The sequence below is a fragment of the Babylonia areolata genome, chromosome 7 (genome assembly GCF_041734735.1).
Source record: "Babylonia areolata isolate BAREFJ2019XMU chromosome 7, ASM4173473v1, whole genome shotgun sequence".
NCBI lineage: Eukaryota > Metazoa > Mollusca > Gastropoda > Neogastropoda > Buccinidae > Babylonia > Babylonia areolata.
The window spans coordinates 21,197,265-21,217,754 of NC_134882.1; positions in this window are offsets into that span (position 1 = coordinate 21,197,265).

A 20,490-nucleotide genomic window follows, 5' to 3' on the forward strand; every position below is an offset into this window, starting at 1 on the left:
GTGTGTGTGTATTCTCGTCTGAGATCACTTACAGTGAAAAGACGTTAAACTAAAGAACGAACGAACGAACACACACACACACACACACACACACACACACACACACACAGGCTGTCACACATGCACATAGTCTGTCAGGCACTCTCTCTCTCTCTCTCTCTCTCTCTCTCTCTCTTAATTTTTCTTTTTTCTTTTTTTTTCTCTTTTTTTTTTCTTTTTTAACTTACTTGAGTAATGTCAGAAACGATTAGTCATCAGTATAGCATGCTGGAATAGTTTGGCCGAAACGATATGTCCAACGTTTAACTACTGTGATGTCACAGGTCCAGTGTATACTTACCAGTTCGCAAAGCACAACAAAGTGCTAAAAGAAATTGCACACTGACGTGGTGAGCACTGCTCAAGGAGCACCACCCCCACCAGAAGTTCCAGTAGAGTTCCTCTCTGCAGAACTGAGGCAATTAAGTTTGGTCAGGAACAGCTGTAACATCTGAAGCATGGTAACGTGGGCTGCTGAATGGTACCGAAGACTGGGAATGTACAGTCGATCTACCAGAGGGGAAGAAACACCCGGAAATCATCAGCAAGAGCGGCATGAGATCTGACATAGTATACCGCCTCCACTCCAAGGCAACGAAACAAGTGATTCTGATTGAGCACACTGTGCCATATGAAAGCAGAATGGAGGAAGCCCACATCTACAAAACTGAGAAGTATGCTAGTCTAGCCAGCAGTCTGCGAGAATCTGGCTTCCAAGCCAAAGTCCTCGCCATAGAGGTTGGTGTAAGAGGGTTTGTGAGCGCACATGCCGACAGACTCATGAAACAGCTGTCGATTTCTGGTTGAGAGAGGACACGGGCTCTCAAGGCAATGGCAGAAGCAGCAGGAAAGAGTCCCAGCTAGATCTGGTCGAGGATGAATATCCCTTCTCAAACTAGGCGTACGATGGTCAGTAGTTAAAACGTCTGCCAGAAAGGCGACTCAGTCCTGAAATGGCGACTGACCACCCTGGAAGCGCGGGTTCGAACCTAATGATGACCAGGGGGGGAAAAAAAGAAGAAAAAAAAAAAAGGCGGCAATACAAGGGCATCCAGGTGTCATGACCTGGGTGCGGCCCGGCCCCCTAAGAGTGTAAGGAATTAAGGGCCGAAACACTTGGGGGGCGGGGGGGGGGGGGGGGGGGGGGGGCATCTTCTCTGAAGACCTTGTACTGCCCATCTCTACCAAGAGTTTCTTATCACTGTCCCAAGTTCGAGGGGTGCGTTTGTGGCCAACAATGAATACACCCTATTACACGAAAAACAATGTTACACTGGGTGTGCATGTGTATGCTTCTCTCTCTGTCTCTGTCTCTCTCTCTAACCACACTCAATGACATGGGCCAGTGGCCTATTCATTAAACCATTTAGTGTTCTCTCTCTCTCTCTCTCTCTCTCTCTCTCTCTCTCTCTCTCTCCGCTGTGTCTGTGTGAGTCATGTGTAGCCTGTGTCCAGTGTGCGTGCGTCAGTGTGTGCGCGCGTGTGTGTGTGCGCGCGATCGGTCATAGACACCAGTTCTTTCATCGAAAGTCTTCTGTCAATGATTGCCCCACGCCACAACAACCCATATATTCATCATCTCAGCACAAGACGCACCGTGCTCTCACATACACGGGCGCACGCCGCGCGCGCGCACACACACACACACACACACACAAACACACAGTCCCATCCCAGCTATATACATTCGAGAAGGGGTCAAGTACACTCCATGCCCCAGCCCCGTTCCACCAGATATACCAAATATTCATTCTTGTGCTGTAAAAGTCCAGTATAACTCTTCACTCTTAACTGTCATTTCTGTAGGTCCAAATGACTTCAATACAGAGTGGATTCGAACCTTACGGACAGACCAGGACAAAAAAGTTCTCATCACGGGAGACTTCAATGCACACTCGCCATTTTGGGAGAAAGACTGCCAGTCGATCACTAGCAATCGTTTTATTGAAAACATTGTAGATACTTCTTTATACCTACTTAACGATGGCAGAATAACACGGATACCAGACAATCCAAGCCATAGAGCAACTGCCATAGATCTCACTTTAATCTCACCAGATCTGGCACCAATATGTGACTGGAATACACTGGATGACACTCTTAATAGTGATCATTTGCCTATTATAATAAGACTTGAATCTAAAATGCCTCAGTCAATAGATCCAAACGAGGATAAGATCCCAAAATATAATTACCGACATGCGAACTGGGATAAATTCACAAGTTTACTTTCATCGTTTCAAATTTGCAACATAAACGATACAGACATCAACAGTTTATATTCGACATTTACAAATGATGTCATCACCGCTGCAAATGAATCTATACCCAAGTACAAATCGGTTAAAGATCATAAGCACTCTGGTAATATCTGGTGGAATGAGGCTTGTGAAGCAGCAAAGAAAGAAAAGAAGTCAAAATTCAAAATATACTTAAAAGTACAATCCCTCCCAAATCATTTAGAGATGAAATAGGCTAAAAAATAAAGCAAATAGTGTTAACGCACAAGCGAAAAGGCAGTACTGGTCGTCTTTCTGCACAAATGAAGTTTTCAATCACAAAGATACGCAAAAGGTATGGGAAAAACTAAAATCAATGAAAAATGGAAATATTTACCACAATGCCCAATTAAACTGGACCATACAGATCTACCTTCAAATATTGAAAAGGCAGAAGTTTTTGCTGACATGTTTGGTAATCATAGTAGAAACACTGGTTTGTCAGAAGAAAATAGAAAGTTCAGAGAAAGCCAAGAGAAAAATGAAATATACCAAGGTTCAGAGAGCGTAAATCACCTATATATAAATAGTGAAATAACACCAGATGAAATAAAAGAATGTCTCTCAAATCTCGGCAGCAAAAAAACAGCAGTTGGTTTAGACGGAATTTCAAACGAAATGTTGAGACATTTGCCTGGAAATTTGACTGATTTCTTACACTTAATTTTAAAGAAATGTTGGTCTGATGGTGACATTCCTCTTGTATGGAAACAATCAATTGTTGTCCCAATACACAAACAGGGCAAACGCAGAACAGATAAAAACAGTTATCGACCAATTGCCTTAACATCGCATGTATGCAAACTAATGGAAAAAATTGTTGTAAAAAGACTTGTTCATTATTGTGAGAAGCATAGTGTAATTCCTGTAAACCAAGCTGGCTTTAGAAAAGGTAGATCCTCCATGTGAAAAAAGCATACTACCAAGTGTGGCACGCTCGACTTTTATATAAACTGAAAAATATCGGTATCACAGGCAACATGTATGATTATATTAGAAGTTTCTTATCAGATAGATTTATACAAGTAAGAATAGGAAATACCTACTCAAACCCCAGACAATTACATATGGGGTTACCACAAGGATCAGTAATTTCGCCAATTTTATTCAATATATTATTAGCAGATCTACCTAACAAGCTAGCTAAAGATACAGTCTTGGTTCAATTTGCTGATGACATTTGTTTATGGATGAAGGTGACAATGAAAAATAAAACGCCTACTAGGACACTAAAGAAAATATACCAGCGGGAACTTGATAAAATCAGCAACTTTATGACGGAAAATGGCTTATCATTGTCCTTAGAAAAAACAAATATGATGCTATTTAATACAGGATCAGACCCAGAAAAGCTCCCTGTGTTTACAATAAATGGTTCTATCATCAGATATACACAATATGTTAAATTTTTGGGAGTCTATATTTCTTCAAAGCTTTCGTGGAATTATCATATTGACTATATACTAAACAAAGCAAGAAAAGGTCTAAATTTCCTTAAAATAATTTGTAAACAGCACTGGGGGCAAGATACCAAAGCGTTGATATCTCTCGCAACCTCTCTCGTACGTTCACGCTTGACATACGCTCAAGAGGTATTTTTCAGTGCTCCACTGCATTTGTTAAAGAAGCTGCAAAGCATCGATTGTAAGGCTTATAAACTTGCTCTAGGTGTGCCCATTCTTACATCAAATTTAGGGACCTACAGAGAAGCAGGTGTTTTATCTCTTGATGAACAAAGGAAAGCTTCAGCCGCGAAATTCGTTATCAAATCTTTCGCATATGAAACCTTTTCAAAAGAAGAAGCTAATTTAAGTTCACAAAAAGATTTTGGTAAACGAGCTAAGACGATACAGTCTATGACATCCATCAATACATTTGCATCAGATATCATTAGTGCTACGGAATCAAAAGACAAGCAAATTGCAAAAATACCTACTTTTTCACCAGTCCCTGAGTGGGAACAGTGTAAAGCTACCTTTGACATGGATTATACAGATTTATCCAAGAACCAGTCACCATTTTTGTTCAAACCTGAAGTGCTCTCCCATATAGAAAATCAATATTCTAATTATCTAAAAATATACACAGACGGATCTGTTCTAGAAGATGGTAATTCAGGAGCGGCTTTTGTAATTCCTTCATTTAGATTAGAAAAATTATACTATATTGGTAGACAATATTCCATTTTCACAGCTGAACTTATAGCCATACTTATGGCCTTAAATTATATTTCAGACATTCCGAAAACTGTCAGTGAAATTCTATTATGTTTAGACTCGAAGTCAGTATTAAAAGCTATAGAATCTCCAAATTCAAAGAAGCGAATAGAGATGACAATGGAAATAAAACATATTATTCACCAACTGACAAAACAGGGCATTAAATTAACTTTCTGTTGGGTACCTTCGCACTGTGGAATATCTTCAAATGAGTGGGTAGACCAAGCAGCTAGAAGAGCAGCACGTAATTTCGAAGGCGCAATACAACTTGACATCCAGTTAGATCTACATGAATACATTAGTTGTATAGAAAATGTATCTAGAAATCGATTTAAGAAATTACTTATAGATTCAAATAATCAATATTACCAATGTTGTGTAAACACAAAGAATGCAGCTAATCCCAAACATTTTCTAAATTTGACACCAGCAGCACATTCAAGACAAATTACAAGTCTAATGTATAGAATTCGTTTAAATGCCTTTCGTACAAAATTTTCTAAAAATATAAAATGTATATGCGGTAAGCAAGTAACTGTAAGTCATCTACTCATTCATTGTCCGAGCATAAGACAGTTAATTCCTAAAGATGTAGTTGATGACTTTTCTTCCAATATTTCATTAGCCACTGAAAAGATTTTGAATGATTATTCATTGCTTAGAATGTTTTCGGAAATTTTAAACTCCAGTCCAGTTGGTATCCTCCTTTGATGTGTTATAATTAATGTTGTTATTTATATTTACATTGTTATAGGTTAATACTTGTTGATATGCATATACATATTCTCCTTCCCATGACACCTCATTCAATACACACCACAATCTCTAGACCTTTTTCTTATAATATACTTTTCCTCTGATACATAACATGAATATTTTTTTACACTAATATTCACATGCATTCCCTTTCCTTTATCCACTTCTTTACTCCTTTCCGTCTAAAAACACTTATAGTGAATAGGCGTTAAACTGAAGATAAAAACAGTCCCATCCTGGAGATTAACATAGATTTGGAAAACATCGTGTTACACGTTACGTTCCACTGGGCAGGCCTACTGGCTTGTCAATTTTTCATGATGCCATATTGCCAACAGTTTGGATTTTAAAAAAAACGGGAACACGTTTTGGCGGTGTATGCAGACTGACACATTAGTGTGTGTGTCTGTGTCTGTGTGTCAGTGTGTGACGGTGTGTACGCATGCGCGGGCGCGTTCGTGTGTGTGTGTCTCGGTGTGTGTCGGTGTGCGCGGTGTATCTCTCTGTCTTTATGTGACGGAGTGACACACGGGCCTGTGTGTACATGTGCCAACTTTGCGGCGGCCCCAACGTGTGTAGGATTCCCTTGGAGACGGATCACCATGGTGAGCGGGATTAACATAAACAGCAAAGAGGGATAACGTAAACAGCAAAGAGGGATAACGTAAACAGCAAGCAAAGAGTGATAACATAAACAGCAAGCATAGAGGGATAACGTAAACAGCAAAGAGGGATAACATAAGCAATGGAGAGGGATAACGTAAACAGCAAAGAGGGATAACGTAAGCAGTGAAGAGAGATAACGTAAACAGCAAAGAGGGATAACGTAAGCAGTGAAGAGGGATAACGTAAACAGGAAAGAGGGATAACATAAGCAGTGAAGAGGGATAACATAAACAGCAAATAGGGATAACGTAAACAGCAAAGAGGGATAACATAAGCAGTGAAGAGGGATAACATAAACAGCAAAGAGAGAGTAACATAAACAGCAAATAGGGATAACGTAAACAGCCAAGAGGGATAACATAAGCAGTGAAGAGGGATAACGTAAACAGCAAAGAGGGATAACATAAACAGCGAAGAGGGATAATGTAAACAGCCAAGAGGGATAACATAAGCAGTGAAGAGGGATAACGTAAACAGCAAAGAGGGATAACATAAACAGCGAAGAGGGATAATGTAAACAGCAAAGAGGGATAACATAAACAGCGAAGAGGGATAACGTAAACAGCAAAGAGGGACCAAGAGAAACCTGCGCCAGTCCATCAGCTGGGTAGCCACTTTAGATTATGATAAAACAAATAATAGAGAAAAAAAGATTCTGTTGAAGGTCTATTGATTTTATGACATTTGTAACAGTTTACTTTGCTGGACTACAACTACTACCGCTGCTACTTTTGCCGCCGCCGCCGCTGCTGCTGCTACAGTCATGCTAAAGATTCACCAGTGCCGTGTGTGCTCTGCTTGTCACGAATCTGAGTCATCCTTTGAAGACGCCGTGTGACCGGGATTGTGGGTCTAGTCCCCGCTTAATGCGTCATGAGGTCACAATGAGACACGTTACTGAACCGGGGGAAAACGGGACGACACACACACACACACTCACACACACATACACACACACACAAACACACATACACACACACACACACACACACACACACACACACACACACACACACACACACATCGTGACGGGATGGTGTGAATGGCGGGGTGGGGTGGGGGGGAGGAAGCAATAAAATAATAACAGCAGGCAATTTGAATAAATAAAGATGTGATTTAACCGTCTCAGCTTGCTGTTAATATTAACAGCGGTCGGCTTTGTAGCCAGCCACAGACACCACCACCACCACCACCACCACCACCCCTCTCCTGAACCACCTCGGCTCTCCCTCCCGGCAGTGAGGTGTGTTGTGTATGGTGGAGATGGGGTGTTGTCAATGAGACAGTGAGGTGTGTTGTGTATGGTGGAGATGGGATGTTGTCAATGAGACAGTCAGTGAGGTGTGTTCTGTATGGTGGAGATGGGGTGTTGTCAATGAGACAGTGAGGTGTGTTGTGTATGGTGGAGATGGGATGTTGTCAATGAGACAGTCAGTGAGGTGTGTTCTGTATGGTGGAGATGGGGTGTTGTTAATGAGACAGTGAGGTGTGTTGTGTATGGTGGAGATGGGATGTTGTCAGTGAGACAGTGAGGTGTGTTCTGTATGGTGGTGATGGGGTGTTGTCAATGAGACAGTCAGTGAGGTGTGTTGTGTATGGTGCAGATGGGGTGTTGTCAATGAGACAGTGAGGTGTGTTGTGTATGGTGGAGATGGGGTGTTGTCAATGAGACAGTGAGGTGTGTTCTGTGTGGTGGAGATGGGGTGTTGTCAATGAGACAGTGAGGTGTGTTGTGTATGGTGGAGATGGGGTGTTGTCAATGAGACAGTCAGTGAGGTGTGTTGTGTATGGTGGAGATGGGGTGTTGTCAATGAGACAGTGAGGTGTGTTCTGTATGGTGGAGATGGGGTGTTGTCAATGAGACAGACAGTGAGGTGTGTTGTGTATGGTGGAGATGGGGTGTTGTCAATGAGACAGACAGTGAGGTGTGTTCTGCATGGTGGAGATGGGGTGTTGTCAATGAGACAGTGAGGTGTGTTGTGTATGGTGGAGATGGGGTGTTGTCAATGAGACAGTGAGGTGTGTTCTGTATGGTGGAGATGGGGTGTTGTCAATGAGACAGACAGTGAGGTGTGTTCTGTATGGTGGAGATGGGGTGTTGTCAATGAGACAGACAGCGAGGTGTGTTCTGTATGGTGGAGATGGGGTGTTGTCAATGAGACAGACAGCGAGGTGTGTTCTGTATGGTGGAGATGGGGTGTTGTCAATGAGACAGACAGCGAGGTGTGTTCTGTATGGTGGAGATGGGGTGTTGTCAATGAGACAGACAGCGAGGTGTGTTCTGTATGGTGGAGATGGGGTGTTGTCAGTGAGACAGTGAGGTGTGTTCTGTATGGTGGAGATGGGGTGTTGTCAATGAGACAGACAGCGAGGTGTGTTCTGTATGGTGGAGATGGGGTGTTGTCAATGAGACAGTGAGGTGTGTTGTGTATGGTGGAGATGGGGTGTTGTCAATGAGACAGTGAGGTGTGTTCTGTATGGTGGAGATGGGGTGTTGTCAATGAGACAGACAGTGAGGTGTGTTCTGTATGGTGGAGATGGGGTGTTGTCAATGAGACAGTGAGGTGTGTTCTGTATGGTGGAGATGGGGTGTTGTCAATGAGACAGACAGCGAGGTGTGTTCTGTATGGTGGAGATGGGGTGTTGTCAATGAGACAGACAGTGAGGTGTGTTCTGTATGGTGGAGATGGGGTGTTGTCAATGAGACAGTGAGGTGTGTTCTGTATGGTGGAGATGGGGTGTTGTCAATGAGACAAATAGCGAGGTGTGTTCTGTATGGTGGAGATGGGGTGTTGTCAATGAGACAGACAGCGAGGTGTGTTCTGTATGGTGGAGATGGGGTGTTGTCAATGAGACAGTGAGGTGTGTTGTGTATGGTGGAGATGGGGTGTTGTCAATGAGACAGACAGTGAGGTGTGTTGTGTATGGTGGAGATGGGGTGTTGTCAATGAGACAGACAGTGAGGTGTGTTGTGTATGGTGGAGATGGGGTGTTGTCAATGAGACAGACAGTGAGGTGTGTTGTGTATGGTGGAGATGGGGTGTTGTCAGTGAGACAGCGAGGTGTGTTGTGTATGGTGGAGATGGGGTGTTGTCAGTGAGACAGTGAGGTGTGTTCTGTATGGTGGAGATGGGGTGTTGTCAGTGAGACAGTGAGGTGTGTTGTGTATGGTGGAGATGGGGTGTTGTCAGTGAGACAGTGAGGTGTGTTGTGTATGGTGGAGATGGGGTGTTGTCAATGAGACAGTGAGGTGTGTTGTGTATGGTGGAGATGGGGTGTTGTCAATGAGACAGTGAGGTGTGTTGTGTATGGTGGAGATGGGGTGTTGTCAATGAGACAGTGAGGTGTGTTCTGTGTGGTGGAGATGGGGTGTTGTCAATGAGACAGTCAGTGAGGTGTGTTGTGTATGGTGGAGATGGGGTGTTGTCAATGAGACAGACAGTGAGGTGTGTTCTGTATGGTGGAGATGGGGTGTTGTCAAAGATACAGACAGTAAGGTGTGTTCTGTATGGTGGAGATGGGGTGTTGTCAATGAGACAGACAGTGAGGTGTGTTGTGTATGGTGGAGATGGGGTGTTGTCAATGAGACAGACAGCGAGGTGTGTTCTGTATGGTGGAGATGGGGTGTTGTCAATGAGACAGACAGTGAGGTGTGTTCTGTATGGTGGAGATGGGGTGTTGTCAATGAGACAGACAGTGAGGTGTGTTCTGTATGGTGGAGATGGTGTGTTGTCAATGAGACAGACAGTGAGGTGTGTTCTGTATGGTGGAGATGGGGTTTTGTCAATGAGACAGTCAGTGTGGCGCGGACCAGCACTTCACAAAGAGGCTGCTGTTGGAAATGAGTTGTTGTTGTTATTGTTATGGCTCGGGGATCCGAACTTCTGCCTTCTGAGGACGCAATAGCTTTTGCCGACAGAAGGTGCCGGCAAGACCGTACTGTCCATTACACGGGACAGTCATCAGTGGAATCCTGCTCAGTGTTTCTCGCCCTTTGTGGGGAAGCATTTGGTGACAAATCCTGGACTTTTCCCAACTCGATTTTGTACATGAGCACAGTGTGTACATTCACATTCAAAGAAATATACTCGTGCAGTACAAAAAACACAATGAGTTCTATCGCTGTCCGTTTAGCGAAAGGAATTGTACACTGAACGTCCTGGCGAAGAAATAAGTACTACGATCACATTCAGTTTTTTCATGGAGTGTGCACACAAGCAAGCGCGCCGGCCCGCGCGCGCGCGCACGCACTGGCCCACACACACACTGGCAAACGCCGGCGAGAACGCCGCGCCGCACTGACGCGCAAAACCGGATGCACTGACACGCATACCCATTGACATGCGCAATCACGCAATGCACACAGATTCACATTCATTTCCCGATAAATCCCGTTACCTTCTCGTATGTAAATCAGGGCGGATAGAATAAAACGGTGATGTACTGAAACACAAATGTTTATATCATCCTTAAGGCTCGGCTGGCCACTCCTGTCTCGATTCCCCATCTTTCAATGAATCACTCGTTTTACAATCCTGCAGCGGCAAGTACACTGGGTTTTGTTGTTGTTGTTTTTTCAGATTATTTTTTGTTTCAACGATAAAGCTACAGAACAATGCAGAGAAAAGGCCATATGATTTTGATGACCATTGCAACGACATAAACAAGTATTACACTAAGTTATTCACTTTTTTTTTAAAACTGAGCTCTTTTTTTAAACCCCACCCCCCATCCCCCACAATCAACTAATTCCATCCTCTCTCCCTCCCGCTCTCAACCACTTGGTACGTGAGAAGTGTCACAGCTCTCTCTCCATCTCCCTCTGTCTTTCTCCCTCCCTCCCTCTCCTTTTTTGGATATTTCCCAGTATGTGCGTGTGTGTGTGTGTGCGTGCTTAAACGAAAAACAAAAACATGATTGATAAAGATTGTGACAATACAGCCAACATCAGACTTGAAGTAGCTCAGTCATGGAGCACCCGAATGGCAGATCACTTTGCACGGTCACCCCGAACAGCATGTTACTTTGCACGGTCACCAAGAACAGCATGTTACTTTGCACGGTCACCAAGAACAGTATATTACTTTGCACGGTCACCAAGAACAGCATGTTACTTTGCACAGTCACCAAGAACAGTATATTACTTTGCACGGTCACCAGGAACAGCATGTTACTTTGCACGGTCACTAAGAACAGCATATTACTTAGCACGGTCACCCCGAAGAGCATATTACTTTGCATGGTCACCCGGAACAGCATATTACTTTGCATGGTCACCCCGAATAGCATATTACTTTGCATGGTCACCCCGAATAGCATGTTACTTTGCATGGTCACCCCGAATAGCATATTACTTTGCATGGTCACCCCGAATAGCATGTTACTTTGCACGGTCACCAAGAACAGCATGTTACTTTGCACGGTCACTACGAACAGCATGTTAATTTCCACGGTCACCCCGAATAGCATGTTACTTTGCACGGTCACCGAGAACAGTATGTTGCTTTGCACGGTCACCCCGAATAGCATGTTACTTTGCACGGTCACCAAGAACAGCATGTTACTTTGCACGGTCACCCCGAACAGCATATTACTTTGCATGGTCACCCGAATAGCATGTCACTTTGCACGGTCACCAAGAACAGCACATTACTTTGCACGGTCACCAAGAACAGCATGTTACTTTGCACGGTCACCAAGAACAGCATGTTACTTTGCACGGTCACCAAGAACAGCACATTACTTTGCACGGTCACCAAGAACAGCATGTTACTTTGCACAGTCACCCCGAATAGCATGTTACTTTGCACGGTCACCTCGTATAGCATGTTACTTTGCACGGTCACCCCGAATAGCATGTTACTTTGCACGGTCACCAGGAACAACATGTTACTTTGCACTGTCACCCCGAATAGCATGTTACTTTGCACGGTCACCACGAACAGTATATTACTTTGCACGGTCACCCCGAATAGCATGTTACTTTGCACGGTCACCACGAATAGTATATTACTTCGCACGGTCACCCCGAATAGCATCTTACTTTGCACGGTCACCAAGAACAGCATATTACTTCGCACGGTCACCCCGAACAGCATATTACTTTGCACGGTCACCAAGAACAGTATACTACTTTGCACGGTCACCAAGAACAGCATATTACTTTGCACGGTCACCAAGAACAGTATATTACTTTGCACGGTTACCAAGAACAGTATATTACTTTGCACGGTCACTAAGAACAGTATATTACTTTGCACGGTCACCAAGAACAGCATATTACTTTGCACGGTCACCAAGAACAGCATATTACTTTGCACGGTCACCCCGAACAGTATGTTACTTTGCACGGTCACCAACAACAGCGTATTACTTTGCACGGTCACCAAGAACAGTATATTACTTTGCACGGTCACCCCGAACAGTATGTTACTTTCACGGTCACCAAGAACAGCATGTTACTTTGCACGGTCACCAAGAACAGCATGTTACTTTGCACGGTCACCAAGAACAGTATATTACTTTGCACGGTCACCAAGAACAGCACATTACTTTGCACGGTCACCAAGAACAGTATATTACTTTGCACGGTCACCAAGAACAGTATATTACTTTGCACGTCACAATACTACTAGGGTCCAGACAGGAACCTTCACGAGGGCATCTTGCCACCAATGAACTCTGTTCAAACGAAACAAAATCATGAAGGCTTTCACAGAAACAATGTCAGCAAATGACCCGGCGAGTTGTTTTGGAGCTGAAGAGCACGGCATCTTTATATTAAGGTCGAAATAAAAGCAAGGGCCGTAATGCATGTAACACCACCACTTCCTTATTAATTACAACTCATCGTAATTTTTGGCGTTGCTCAGTGTCTGCTAGAATCCCACAGTGTCGAGTCATAACCTCTACTGACCTGACTGCTTGTAAGCATGAAAGAATCATATTCAGGAATGTGTATAATTATTTGGAAAATGGTTTTTTTTTTTTATATCTGCAATATTTTTAGACTGACATTCTTTTACATAGAAAAAAAGCATAATTATTGTCAGACCATAAAAAATTCCTTTTCAGTTTTGGAGACATTCGTTTACATAAGAAAGAAATATCATAATTATGGTTAGAGCATGATAAATTGTTGTCACTGACAACGCAAAGAACTGTATGTGATTTTACTTCATCAACCTTTCAGGTGATTCACTGGAATGCAGAGAGAGTCTGGAACAAAAAGGAAACTTCTTCAGTCTTTAAATAGAAAATGAAGACATGACATTATCTGACGTATCTGTCTACTTCTTACATACTTTAACTTTTCTTCTCCTTTTTTTTTCTTTCTTTTTCTTTTTTAATGGTTAACTTCCGTCCATCATACTGATCTTGTAAGCTGGATGTTGAAACGTTTATGCAGAGAGACAGGGACAGAGACAGAGAGTGTATATATATATATATATATATATATATATATATATATATATATATATATATATATCTGTGTGTGTGTGTGTGTGTGTGTGTGTGTGTGAAATGGTTTCTTCACTTCAGGCCTGGTCCCTGGTGAAGAGGGAAGTGAACAGTTTGTAGCGAGCTATGAATAATCATCAACAACAAGATTGGATAAGACACAACCATGAATATTACGTCATTCATCAGATTAAGAAGCAGCAGTTTGAGAGAGAGAGAGACAAGACCAGACAATACAAGACAAATTATTTATTTCGAGGATAATAGATAAGCGCTGGTGTACTTTTTTACATCCAGTCCCCGCCCTGAATAGGGTCTACACTACACAATATTCAATAAAATGAAAACATGGTGTCAGTAGAGATACATAACAGAGGAAAAACTATACAAAACAAAACAGCAACCACACTCACACACACACACACGCACGCACACGGCATACAGGCACTAGCATGGTGTTAGTAAAATGCATAGTAAAACAAGAAAGGCAAGGCCTTCAAAACTCACTTGTGATACACTTTAAAAAAAAAATCCAAGTTTTTATGTATTGAGTATAATGCATTTACTGTTATATTTATATTTTTTGTATTCTCTAAACTTGGCACTTTGATCTGATATTCGACCCAACAAAGGATCTGTCATTATTATCATTTTTTGTTCAAACAGGAACTTCTTTTGCTAAGCATGGAAGTTTTATTTATTGCAAACGTTTTGGTGTAGATAGCAGAACAAGGGAAATTACTCTGCTGGGAACTTAGTTTGCTTTAAACTGATCTTTCTCATCTTAAACATTACATTTTGAAATTATACTCAATACATAAAAAACTTGCATTTTTTTTTAAAGTGCATCACAAGTGAGTCTTGAAGGCCTTGCCTCTCTTGTTTCAAAATGTAATGTTTAAGATGAGAAAGATCAGTTTAAAGCAAATTAACTCCACTAGCATTACAGAGTAATTTCCCCTTTTTACTATCTGCACCAAAACGTTTGCAAAATAAATTAAAATTCCATGCTTAGCAAAAGAAGTTCCTGTTTGAACAAAAAATGATAATAATGACTGCTCTAGCTGTTGGGTCGAATGTCAGATCAAAGTGCCAAGTTTAGAGAATACAAAAAATATAAATATAACAGTAAATGCAGTTTGCATATAATTAGGCTTCATTCTTTATTTTTTTGTGCCAATCCCAGAAGCGCAATATTGTTTTAAACAAGATGACTGGAAAGAACTGGATTTTTGCTATTTTTATGCCAAATTTGGTGTCAACTGACAAAGTAGTTGCAGAGAAAATGTCAATGTTAAAGTTTACCACGGACACACAGACACACAGACACACACACACACACACACACACACACACACACACACACACAGACAACCGAACACCGGGTTAAAACATAGACTCACTTTGTTTACACAAGTGAGTCAATGAACGCCAACCAAAATGTATGGCCATCTAAAGACGGTCTTCGAATAACACATTTAAATATAAATCACGCAGTTAACAAAACTACAGAAATAACCTCCCTGTTAAGTAACCATGGAAAACCTTTTCATATACTTGGTCTCTCTGAATCAAGACTCTCGGAACATATCAGTGATTCTGAGATGTACATCCCAGGCTATAACGTTATCCGTAATGACCCTACAAAAGCCAGGGAGACTGGTCTCCTCCTCTGTGTCAGCGAATCCCTCACGTTTAACTCTCTCCATACGAACGGCGAAAGAGACGACGTTAACAGCGTTTCACCCCAATAATCACCATCAAAATATTACCAGCGGAAGGCTCTTACACAGAAGAGGTGAATGTTGACAAAGAATACCACAATTCTGACGTCGGAAGCTAAAGGTTGGGTCATTGAGACACCCACTGGACATCCGAGGGGTCTGTGTAGAGGAGAAGAGAGGACTGACCGTACTGAGTGAGTTAAGCGTCTACCATATCTTGAACAGGACGATGTAGAATCAATGTGGATAGAAGTCAAATTGAAAAACACCCCTTCCATTTTATTCGCTTTCTGTTATAGAAATCCGGCAGAACGGGTAAACTGGCTGGATAAATTCACCGCAATGATGGATGCGGCGACGTTAGAATCAAAGGAAATCAGCTTACTTGGAGATTTCAACACAGATCTTACGAAAGCCAATACTCAGTGGAATGCGACAATAAGTCTGTTTAATCTGCAACAACTAATCAATACACCAACCGGAGTTACGCACAATACACAGATGCTCATGGATCATCACAGATTACACAGAACTGAATGACCTTGAAAAATTAAAATTGTATTGTCGTAATAAAAACACTTCAATTAAATTGAATATTCCACCCATAACAGTATTTGAAGTCTATAACTACCTTATCCAACTAAAACAGACAGGAACCCGCGGAATGGATGGCATCGACAGCAGAATTCTTAAACTACCCGCTCCAGTTATGACGGACACTAACGTACATTTTTAATCTGTGTATTGACAAAAACTACTTTCCGATCGCTGTTAAGAAAGCGAAAGTTATTCCTATTTACAAATCAGGGGACACCACCGACCTTCAAACTACAGGCCAATTTCCATTATTTCTATTCTTTCAAAACCACTGGAAAAACACATCAACGAGCATATTTCACATCACTTTGATGTCAATGAACTTTTACATCCAGCTCAGTCTGGTTTCAGACGAAAGCATTCATGCCACACAGCATTGGTCAACATTGTAGATGACTGGCTTACCAATGTCAATAACAATAGATAATTTGGTGTTTTATTCGTCGATTTAAAAAAAAAGCATTTGATGTGATAGACCACAAACTCTTACTTAGAAAACTTGAGCTGTATGGTTTGTCAACCAACTGTCTTAGTTTCCTTGAATCCTATATGACAAACAGACAACAATGCGTGACAATGAGTACATCAATCTCCGCACCAACAACACTTGATTATGGCATTCCTCAGGGGTCTATTCTAGGCCCTTTACTGTTCTCAATATATATAAACGACCTACCGCGCTCCATATGAAATCCGTCTGCGAACTTTTTGCGGATGATACAACAATTCACACTTCTCATACTGACATTGTCGCTCTTGCAAAAGACTTACAAGAAAGTACTGATGACCTCGTTAGATGGACCGAACTAAACCACATGTCTCTTCACCCTCAAAAAACAAAATGCATGTTAATCACAACCAGACAAAAGAGGCAAAACACTATGCATAATTTTCCTTCCATCCAAATTAAAGGTGAACCTACTGAACAGGTCAGTGATCATACAATTCTGGGGATCATAATTGACTACAATCTCACTTGGAATCCTCACATAAATTTCCTTTGCAAAAAGACAGCCCAGAAAACCCATCAACTATCCAAAATCAAACATTTCCTTGACCTTCATTCACGGAAATTATTTTTTCAAGCGCATATCCAGTCTGCAAAAGATTATGCATCAACAATATGGGACTCCGCAAGTGCGAATACCATGAAGCCATTACAGAATCTTCATAAACGGGGGCTGAAGCTGGTACTCCTTAAAAAGACTACCCTTTTAGACTCAGACTATAAACAAGCGAATATTCTCCCACTAATCCGTAGATTAAAGTACAATAAAGGAATCATGATGCAAAAGATTATGACAGGTAATGCACTACCAACATTAATAGACAAATTTTCTGTAAATTCATCAAGGAATCCCCCCAAAGTCCATATCCCAATTCCAAGAATTGACTTGTTCAAATCCAGTCTGGTTTACTCAGGCGCCACCCTATGGAACTCACTCCCAGAAACAATTAAACAACACCATTGCCCAACCACCTTAAAAAAAACATTGCCTTTCCCACCTTATGCCATTACGTGTAATGTAAATCGTTCATTTTACTGATACTGTTTGTCAAATGTGTATGGTTGACTGAGAACCTTCCTCACCCTCTATCCCCCATTCTGGTGTTTAGTGCGGTGTGTGTTGTGTGTGTTTGTTTCTTTCATTTTGTTCATTTTTGACTCACTTGTGTAAACAAAGTGAGTCTATGTTTTAACCCGGTGTTCGGTTGTCTGTGTGTGTGTGTGTGTGTGTGTGTGTGTGTGTGTGTGTGTGTGTCCGTGGTAAACTTTAACATTGACATTTTCTCTGCAACTACTTTGTCAGTTGACACCAAATTTGGCATAAAAATAGCAAAAATCCAGTTCTTTCCAGTCATCTTGTTTAAAACAATATTGCGCTTCTGGGATTGGCACAAAAAAATAAAGAATGAAGCCTAATTATATGCAAACTGCATTTACTGTTATATTTATATTTTTTGTATTCTCTAAACTTGGCACTTTGATCTGATATTCGACCCAACAGCTAGAGCAGTCATTATTATCATTTTTTGTTCAAACAGGAACTTCTTTTGCTAAGCATGGAATTTTAATTTATTTTGCAAACGTTTTGGTGCAGATAGTAAAAAGGGGAAATTACTCTGTAATGCTAGTGGAGTTAATTTGCTTTAAACTGATCTTTCTCATCTTAAACATTACATTTTGAAACAAGAGAGGCAAGGCCTTCAAGACTCACTTGTGATGCACTTTTAAAAAAAAAAATGCAAGCTTTTTATGTATTGAGTATAATTTCAAAATGTAATGTTTAAGATGAGAAAGATCAGTTTAAAGCAAACTAAGTTCCCAGCAGAGTAATTTCCCTTGTTCTGCTATCTACACCAAAACGTTTGCAATAAATAAAACTTCCATGCTTAGCAAAAGAAGTTCCTGTTTGAACAAAAAATGATAATAATGACAGATCCTTTGTTGGGTCGAATATCAGATCAAAGTGCCAAGTTTAGAGAATACAAAAAATATAAATATAACAGTAAATGCATTATACTCAATACATAAAAACTTGGATTTTTTAAAAAGTGTATCACAAGTGAGTCTTGAAGGACTTACCTTTCTTGTTTTTGTTTTCTTTGGTGAACAATGAAAAATAAATGAAATTAGTTGCAAACGGAGACCAAGCCCACAAAGGTATAAACAAAACAGTATATATATCAGAATTCAATCAGTAATTAAACTATTCAATACAAGACATTCAATATGACAATCAACACTAGAAAAAATCAGAATTTAAAATACGCAATGGAAAACTGAGGGATAAAAGAAAAACCACAATCGAACCAGTATTCTACACAGTTTCACATCAGTTGTCTCATAGCGCCAGATTTGACTGGTGTTGGCAGTGTTCGGTCGTTTTTCACAGTGTCCACAACTGATTGAAAATTGTTGATAGTGTCCGGCACAGGTCCAGCGGCACTTGCAATCGGAGCATAGATTTAAAGAGAGAACGAAGAACGTGTGAGGGAGATAGTAAAAGAAAAAGGAGTATAAAGAATCAAAACACTCCTCAAGGAAAAAACGGTCGTACCACTTTGTGGAAAGAAAAAAAAAATAATAAAAAGGTCAGATTTCAGACAATCAAGATTGTGTATGCTCCAAAAAGCTCGGCACTTGAAGGCAGAGTTCAGCGACAAGGGTCATACGCACAAATGCACCCATTCGCGCAATATTCACGCTCGCTTACACTCGAGAGAGAGAGAGACGCCAGGGCACGGTTTATGCACACACAAAAAATATGTGAAAGTCCACACAGGACTGAATGTGGGATGTTTTAATTTGGCGCGCTGCATTTGATGTGTGAGATACTTGTCAAAATAACTGCACATCTTTGTTGAATGGAATTACCTGCTTCCTGCATTGTATGTTTCAGATGTATGAGTAGCCAATATAAAAGAAAGTCTTTGTTTTGAGTGATTACTCAGTTCAGCAGTTTGTTAGTAATGTGCGCACATTATTTTAATGACCAGATGGTATGCTTGGTTTTCTGCCCTTCCATTTCTTTTATTTCAGCTTCATGTTGTGTTGACCATCCACCTCTACGGCTCCGAGTCGTGGGTCACTGATCGTCACCTGTGACGTCTTGGACGTCTCCACCAACACTGTGTGGGTCACTGGTCGTCACCTGTGACGTCTTGGACGTCTCCACCAACACTGCCTTCGCACCGGCCTCAGCATCAGCTAGAGCGACTTGGTCACCAACACTGAAACCCTCGAAGGTCACCAGCATTAAAGCCATGCTGTTTAAGCCGCAACTGCCTTGGGCTAGGTATGTCTCCAGGATGGAGGACCATACCCCGCCTGTCTAAGTTTGTGCTGTACGGGGAACTGATCCCTCAGAGCTGTCACGTTGACCACAGAGGTCCACTCCAGCCGCAAGGAAAGGGAGGAAAAACCTGTGGCATGACAGAAACTGACCCAGGACAGACTGTCCATTGCAGCCACTGAGGACAGATCTACCTGCCCCGAACTGGCCTGGTCAACCATCAGCCAGCCTGTAATAGACGTGGACATCCACTCCCTCGTTTTTCCTTCGCTACGCCAAGCCAGGGTTTATTTATTTATGTATTTATTTATCTATTCAATCATTTATAATTGGGTATTTATTAAACAATATTTTTTAAAGTCATGCGAAAATGGATTGGTCGGCTTGTAACTTAATAGTTATGTTTTTGTTTATTTCTGACATGTGAAATCTGAACTTTGTTGCATTTTTTTCTCAAGAAACTAAGCATACTACACAGAGCCGTTAGTGTTCAGATACAAGGTGATGTAATGTAATATAAGGTGATATAATGCAGTTGCATGTTACAGATAGTAAGTGGCCTGCTTTATTCTTCGCACTGCGAATTCGTCAATTAACCGAACGACGTGTGTGTGTGTTTGTGTGTGTCTGTGAGTGTGTGTGTGTGTGTGTGTGTGTGCGTGCGTGCGTGCTTGCGTCCGTGCGATGTGTACGTGCATGCATGCATGTGTGCGTGCGAATCCGAACACTGCCAACATACGTTGGATCTCTATGTGTGTTCTCTGCCTCCGTCCCTCTTCCGTCTCTCCCTCTGTCCCACCCACTCTCTCCGCCCTCCGCCAACCCCCTTCCCCTCCCACCCCCCTCCCACCCTCTTCCGTCTCCCCCTCCCTCACTCCCCTTCTTTCTCTCCGCCCTCCCCACACCCCTTCACACCCCCACACCCCTCCTCTCTCTCTTCGTGTCTCTGCCC